At 47.0% G+C, this 7,944-nt stretch overlaps 1 long non-coding RNA gene across 1 annotated transcript; it reads right to left on the reverse strand.

The window, feature by feature from the left end:
* Positions 1 to 4,191: 4,191 nt before the first annotated feature.
* LOC147736601 (uncharacterized) lies at positions 4,192 to 7,096 on the reverse strand. Its single transcript, XR_015307624.1, has 3 exons — positions 6,991 to 7,096; positions 6,112 to 6,240; positions 4,192 to 4,319 (listed from the first exon to the last, which is right to left on the reverse strand). It is a non-coding gene; the product is annotated as an uncharacterized LOC147736601 (long non-coding RNA).
* Between the last annotated feature and the right edge of the window lie 848 nt (positions 7,097 to 7,944).

Here is a 7,944-nt window from a genome sequence, read left to right on the forward strand (position 1 = left end):
TAGAAGTGGTTGGGACAAAATCCAGGCCGATTTTTTTTTTGGCTATTTCTGACATTTTGCTCTATGTAGCGTTTTCGGGGGCCTGTTTGGGGGGCTTCCTGGTGTTTGCGGGTGAGTTTCGTGGTCTGGGAGCACTGCTGGGACACTCTAATCTTGATTGCATTTGCTTTTCAGGAAATCCGTCGTGCCAACCCCGACTTATGGCCTAGCTACGCAGCGCGTTTGGACCGAAGGCCCAGAAATATTGCAAGTATGAGATTTTGCTTTTGGCCTGTTTGGGGGTGTTACGCTTCTTGGCGGGTGGGTTGCCGGGTCTTGGGGCATTCCTGGGAAGGTCTAATACCGGGTAGAAGTGGTTGGGACAAAATCCAGGCCGATTTTTTTTTTGGCTATTTCTGACATTTTGCTCTATGTAGCGTTTTCGGGGGCCAATTGGGGGGCTTCCTGGTGTTTGCGGGTGAGTTTCGTGGTCTGGGAGCACTGCTGGGACACTCTAATCTTGATTGCATTTGCTTTTCAGGAAATCCGTTGTGCCAACACCGACTTATGGCCTAGCTACGCAGCGCGTTTGGACCGAAGGCCCAGAAATATTGCAAGTATGAGATTTTGCTTTTGGCCTGTTTGGGGGTGTTATGCTTCTTGGCGGGTGGGTTGCCGGGTCTTGGGGCATTCCTGGGAAGGTCTAATACCGGGTAGAAGTGGTTGGGACAAAATCCAGGCCGATTTTTTTTGTGGCTATTTCTGACATTTTGCTCTATGTAGCGTTTTCGGGGGCCAATTGGGGGGCTTCCTGGTGTTTGTGGGTGAGTTTCGTGGTCTGGGAGCACTGCTGGCTATATATACTTTACTTTGCAAGAGGTTTGAAGCAAATCCATGGTGGCAGAGGGGACTTAGGGCCTAGCTGCAGAGCGCGCGCGGAGTGATTTGGGAAATTTGTGAAAAATTGACTAAGTCCCCATTTTTGTACTTTTGCTCTTTGGCTGTTTGGGGGTCTTCTACTCGTCTTCTCCTGGGTTGACGGCTCTGGGGCCATTGCTGGGAAGCTCTAATACCGGATAAAAGTGTTTTGGACCAAATCCCAGGCGGAATTTTTTTTGTGTTTTTGATGACTTGCTTGCCTTTGAGGTGCTCTTAGGGGGGCTTCCTGGTGTTTGCGGGTGAGTTTCGTGGTCTGGGAGCACTGCTGGGACACTCTAATCTTGATTGCATTTGCTTTTCAGGAAATCCGTTGTGCCAACACCGACTTATGGCCTAGCTACGCAGCGCGTTTGGACCGAAGGCCCAGAAATATTGCAAGTATGAGATTTTGCTTTTGGCCTGTTTGGGGGTGTTATGCTTCTTGGCGGGTGGGTTGCCGGGTCTTGGGGCATTCCTGGGAAGGTCTAATACCGGGTAGAAGTGGTTGGGACAAAATCCGCGCGGAAAAGCCTTTAGTTTTGGCACTTTTTGTAACTTAGGGTTCGTTAGGGTTAGCCCTAGCAGCAGGATTGCATGTGTTTCGGGGTGTTCTAGATTTTTCAAACTGAGTTCTGGGGTCTTAGAGCACTCGTGAGAATGTGTAATTTTGGTTGCAAGTCATTTGAAGAAAATCCATGGTGGGAAAGGGGGGATTTGGCATAGTTAAAGAAAGCCTTTGCCACTATTCTTAACTTAGGGTTCGTTAGGGTTAGCAGTATTTCTATTGCATGTGTTTGAGTGGGGGGGATTTCGAGTCTTGGAGCGATGCTGGCTATGGCTACTTTTGCTTGGTTGCTTGCAAGTGGTTTGAATGCAATCCACGGTGGGTAATGGGTAATTAGGGTACTTCGGCCTACTTTTACTTTCAAAGTAAGTTTTGTCACCAGTTTTCTGCTAGGCCTCGTTTTTTGAGATTTGATTGGGGGTCTTCTACATTTTTGCGACTGGCTTTAGTAAGGGTCTGGGTGGGAGCACTGCTAGGAAGATCTAATTTTGTTCTAAAACACAGTTTACAGTACACCTAGCTTGAGGGGCAAGATCCGCTACATTAATTTGCCCATACTTATTTATCCTTCAAAAGGTGACTCAGAGTACGCACTTTCAAAAACATTGTACTGTCTACTAGGAAAAACAAATTGTGACTTTTTGCACTCCACAGCCTACATACCTTATATTTATTTATCAGTGGTGTTGTAATATTATATCACTTCCTGTTTTTCGTTGAATAATTACAGGCCGGGTTTCAGTCTCTGCAATGGGGAAAAAAGGATGGAGTCAGGCTTCACAGTAGCGAGCCACAATTCAGCATCAGGCAGGCAGTGGACAGGGTGTCTTCTGGTGACCAACATCGGTGGACGAAGCGTCGGCTGCAATGGAGGAGTGCCGCTAATAGGAGGATTTTTTTTCTGCGGGCAACTTACTTACCACTTCCAACAGGACCACTACAACCACATAGATACAGTATCCCTTGCCTTTTTCTCTGACTGTGACTGCATTTCTTGCCTCTCTCTCGGCTTCTACATTGATCCCTTAACACATCACTTAGTCCACTCCACTATCTGCACCACACATAGTCATTTGTAAGTGCTCCTACGTAATTCGCAAGTCGCAGCACGCCCCAGGCCGTAGAGGACTGGGATGGCCCCAATGATGAAGCATGTCACCAAGGGGCAACCCTGGTGAGTGAGGGGACACCTAGAAAAAAAGCAATTTCTCCTTTTCTATCTACTATACCTTCTGTCAGGTTACGCAGCCCCTAAGCGCCTACCGTACTATGAAACTACATTTCCCATGAGTAGGCGGGAGACTTGCAGACTATTTAGTGAGACTATATGAGAGTACCCTTGTATGTTAGGACAGCACTTCACTGATGCCTGTCTTGTCTTCTGTTACAGGTCTCCTTTCCCTGCTGACCCTACCTTTACCCATCCCACATTTTTTATTTTAGTTTGTTATTTTTCTCCCTCGCCTAATGCCTCGAACACCCTGTGTTTACACTTCTGGGTGTTGGTGACATTTGGAGGTGGAACCATATTTGCATCGACTGGATCACGGGGAGTAAACCTGACACCTTCCAGACCAACCCCATTGAGTGTTGTTGTGAATGGATTTATAGTGACCAGCAAGGCTCTCGGGTATCTGGCTACAGAGACCTTATGTTGAATATCGTTATCAATAATTCCACACAGGCCCTGTACTGTCGCATTCTTTCTTTCCACAGTTGTCGATGATATATTCTTACTCTGCTTGACAAAGAACCATTGCTAATGTGAAAGAACTTCAACCGAATTAGTAGTTATACTTTACCATTTGTTAGGCTACAATGTGGCACTGCTCTACTGTACTTCTGTCACCTGCTATATTCTCAGTTGTACCGTTGAATTGCTCAGGAGGACAAACCAGATTTCATTTTCTTTTTTTTCATAGGCATGCAACTGCCACTGTGTCACACCACTAGTACCACCGCTATGAGGAAATTTTATCCGACCAAGATTGCCAACGTTATTCGGTGTTTCCCGTGGAGCCAGCCCTGGGCCTAGCCCTACTTTCAAACACAAATTACAGGTAAGATAAGCGTTTGGTGGTTTGGGGGTATAATGGAGTATTAGTACGAGAGACGAGAGACTGAAGGTAGTACTACTAAAGTCCTAGGACTCTTGGATTCACTTCACTTAGTCTGTGAGAGGCACTTAGTGTTGAAAACATTTGGGCATTTACACTTAAAGGAAGAAAATGGAAATAAACTTTCAGGAAAACAGTCAACGTTAAACCCCCACCCACCAGGCAAGCAGTAAAAAACAGGTATGCTCAGATAAAGTTTGAAAAAGTATATTTATATCCCTAACAAAATAATCTCCCGCAAGACCCTCCCTAACCCCAACGATTGTCCTTCAAAAGTCCCCAAAAACCCAACTCCCAATTCCCACCCCCCAAAAGTCTCTAAAAAAGGGGCAAGGGACACTATGGGTGGATGCTGTTAACTTTTTGGGCCAGGGCATCATGCTCCTCGCGGAGCAAGGCGAGCTCCTGCTGAAGGCGGGACACCATCAGGGTAGTGCGGCGCAGGCGTGCCTTCACTGCCTTGCAGGTGCAAGGCCTGTGAGAGGCAGCTGTTGGCCTTGCTGCTCGGCGGTGGCGTTTGCCTTTGGCAGCCCGGCTCAGTCTTGGTGGACCACTGTGCTGGGTGGCAGCCCGTGGGGCCACGGAGGCCGATGCAGACGACGTTGTCGTAGTTGTCGACCGCACACTTTCCACGTCCTCCAGGGCCACCAGCCGCCGATATTCCGCAACAGTGGCCTCGATCCTCCGTTGCCGGGCCGCTCTAGCCAGCTCCTTCCTCCTTGTTCGTTTGGAAGGAGAACCTATATGAAGAAAGAAAGACATAGTCTGTAACCAATGCTCTTTAAGATTAACTCAATCATTCAGCAGAAATTTGTGCTGCAGTACAACTAGCAACTTGCAAGCGCATTACATAACTATTGAGGCCAGTATCTATCTAACCTCACACTTCTTCATCCTTGCTCTAACATTAGTGGGAGTTTAAGGAACAAATTCTATGAGCACTGTGGACTTCCATTGGAGTCGACTATGAAAGTACACCAGTCTTATTCTTCTTCTTATCTCTTGTTTAGGAAAATTGGTAAGTTATTTTCTGCAAGCCGGCATAATGCCAGCGCGGTAAACTTGCACCCGAGAAAAAGAGACGCACGCCATGAGGAGTGACCTAGACTTGCGTTGCCGTTGCGTTACTGTACCCGTCCAGTACATGCAGGTGGTGAATCTCTTACTTTTCTATTACGGGTGGCACTGAGAATACTCTGTTACAACTCAAGGGCTACTGCTTAATTAATTTAACTTTCACCCTACAGTGGAAATGAGTACTAGAAATGGAAAATTGAAGAAGATAAATAATCTGATTATCTATCACTTCACATGGGATGTTTTTGCTTATATATGGGATGACTTTAGGTGCTTTGCTTTTTATTGAGTGACCAGTGATACATCCACACATGAATGACTGAGTACTACTAAACTTATTAAGAGAGGTAGGGAGTGGCCACCATAATAACCGGATCTATGCAGTGCTTGCAATACAAACTACTGCTACTATTTATGGTAGTATTTGGACAAAATTAAAAGTTCTTTTCCTTGCCTTTCCTACACTGGAACGGACGTGCGGGTGCAGTGTTACATGCTCTTCAAAGTTACACTTAGTTCATCCACTGACCATCTACTCTCTCTAGATCATGGGTACTCACAAACTTTCTCTCAGGGGCTACATTTACAGTGTAGTTTGGGGCCGAGGGCCGCACTGGTGGGGGCGGAGTCAGAGGGGGCGGGGCTAAAGCAAAACGATAACTTGTGACCATGAGGTTGCACACAGGTCCCTGCAGCAGATGCCCTCATCCACTGAGCCACCAGACCCAGCATTTACATACATCTCTCTCCCTCCTGCTCTCCCTCCTGCCCTCCCTCCATCTCTCTCTCCCTCCTGCCCTCCCTCTCCCTCCCCCTCTGTCATCTCACTGTGTGTGTGTCTATCTGTGTCAGCCTTCAGCCCGGGTTGAGACCGCTTCCTCAACGCGCACACACAGACAACAACACCAAAGTACTTAACAGGTCTTTAAAAGACCATTAACATATTATTGAGGCTTTGTTTGTTTTAGCGCCCCTGCTTCTCCACCCTGACAATCACTGCTTGCCCGGCCCCACAGAGCAGAGGCTTTGTTCTATTTCACCTCTTTGTGGCCTTGCATCTCCACTCTGCTCTGTGGGGGCCGGGGGAGCAGTGATAGTCAGAGTGGAGATGCAGGGGCGCTAACAGGTGAAATACAAAAAAGCCTCTGCTCTGTGGGGGCCGGGGGAGCAGTGATTGTCTGCAAGGTCTGCGCACCGCCAACGAAGGCTTGCCGGGCCACCACCGGCCCGCGGGCCGTACTAGGAGTACCCCTGCTCTAGATACACATATGCTATCTAAGAGTCAGATAGTAGCATGATCCAGGTATATGGACACATACAGTTTCTGTGTCACCCACCCAGGCTGTTGTCCTTCCACCCATCATTGCTTCATCATTCACCCAGCCATGCATCTCATATTCTTGCCTTCCCAGCTAGTCTTCAATCTCAATAAGTAAGGAATATATAAGAGCTTACCTCTGGCCGCCACCACCACCGTCTCAACTCTCACAGCTGCCGCCGCCGCCTCCTCCCCTGAAGAATCGCCCTCCGCCTCCGTGTCGAGCACCACCACCTCCACACTGGCCCCGCCACCAGATGTTCCACCTACAAAGTACATTTAGGAATGTTAGAATGAAGCACTCACTAGTCACTAGTATTTGGTCTAGGAATGAAGACATGTGAAAACAATGTAATTTGTGACTGTCTACGTTAAACTTAAAAAAAATGTCCCTTTTTCCAGGGAAGGTTGTCTTGCTGCACTTTTAGGCACAACTGATGAAGGCTGTTTTTTTAACACGCACCATTTTTCTCCACACAGACAGAAGATGGACTTCTAACAACAAGATCAAGTTGAAACCAGGTGAGAGCTCGGCTCGACCACAAGAAATGTCTTCAATTAATCGTCAGCACTAACCACTTTTCCATTATCAGTTAAACGTTTAGTTTTATTATGACTTCATTTAATAAATGTGTTTACTTTTAATAAAGCTTTTAAACTTAAATACAATCTGTGTTTTTTGGTCCAGACTAGAGTGACTGAGCGAAAGGTTTTGCAATTTTTGCAAGCATGAGTCCAGATAGAACAGTTCAAAAGACATTATGGACAATCCCAGAGGACTGCACTAAGTTGATAGAGCTATTGCTGACTAGAATCATGGGAGTTTCGCCAACCGTGCAATCTTAGTTAGCTACACAGACAGACTAATAAGAATAATCTAGTAATACCACAGGGAGTCATAGTAGAGGCAGGATAAGAATTTAGATACAGTCTACAAGAAGAGCAAAGACAATTTTGAAAAAAGTCAAATGAGGAACGCTAGGAAAAATGGGTACTAGTCTAAAATGAAAACTTACTGGGGCCAGCAGAGGAGCCCTCGCCTGCCCGATCCTGGCCCTGTTGATGAACAGCATCCGCCGCCTGCTGCTCCTGTGTCCTCCTCTCGCCCCTGGGGGGAGCTGACGTACAACATGAAAGAAAGAACAGAAAACATGGATGATTGTTGCTTGTCAATGTCAACCAAATCAAACATTTCAAAAGAACAATAACAAAATATTTCTGCGAAATTATATTGATTATGGTTACTTTTCATTTATTTGCGGACCTGTGACTTCGAAAGTCACGTAACTCACTAAACAAAGTACTGAAACGTTCACCTAGGACTGGCAGGCAGCAGTCCGCAGGCAAGACGCAAAGTGACAGACAAACTCCATTGTGATTTCAGTCAGATCAGTGACAACACTAACAGTTGCCTGCTACATTACCAGTCATTTAAATAGTCAAACTATCAATCCACTGCCACTATTTTTCTTATTGTCAGGGTTACAAAGGAAGGGGCAGATTTAAGCCCTTGCGGCTCTTTTGCGCCGTTCTTGCGTGACTTTTGTGACGCAGCAGCTAAACAAAAAAGGGCGCCATTGTGCGGCGTATAATATTATAACAACGTGACGCATTTGGGAGATGCATCCCGTTATAAAGCCCTGCGCCATCAGGGGGCGTTCCGGCGCAAGGGAGGGCATTCCTGCGCTGGAACACATCCTAATAGTGGCTGAGGGAAATCTACAAAATATCAATCAGTCACCTTTAGGACAATGATGCGTCACACAAACCCTGCACCTGCTTGAAGCAGACGTACGGCTTGACCCAGCATTGGGGAGATAGGGTACCCCAGAGCATTGATGGAGCTGCGCCATCGTTGCGACGCAACTCCAGCAGTAAAGCTTCGGTGACGTTTTGGGCCCATGGTGCGCCGCATTGCAAATACGGCGCACCATGTTTGGTGGTGGTAGCGGGCCGCACAATTAATGGCG

This window comes from Lissotriton vulgaris, chromosome 1_2 (assembly GCF_964263255.1).
Source record: "Lissotriton vulgaris chromosome 1_2, aLisVul1.2, whole genome shotgun sequence".
Taxonomy (NCBI): Eukaryota; Metazoa; Chordata; class Amphibia; order Caudata; family Salamandridae; genus Lissotriton; species Lissotriton vulgaris.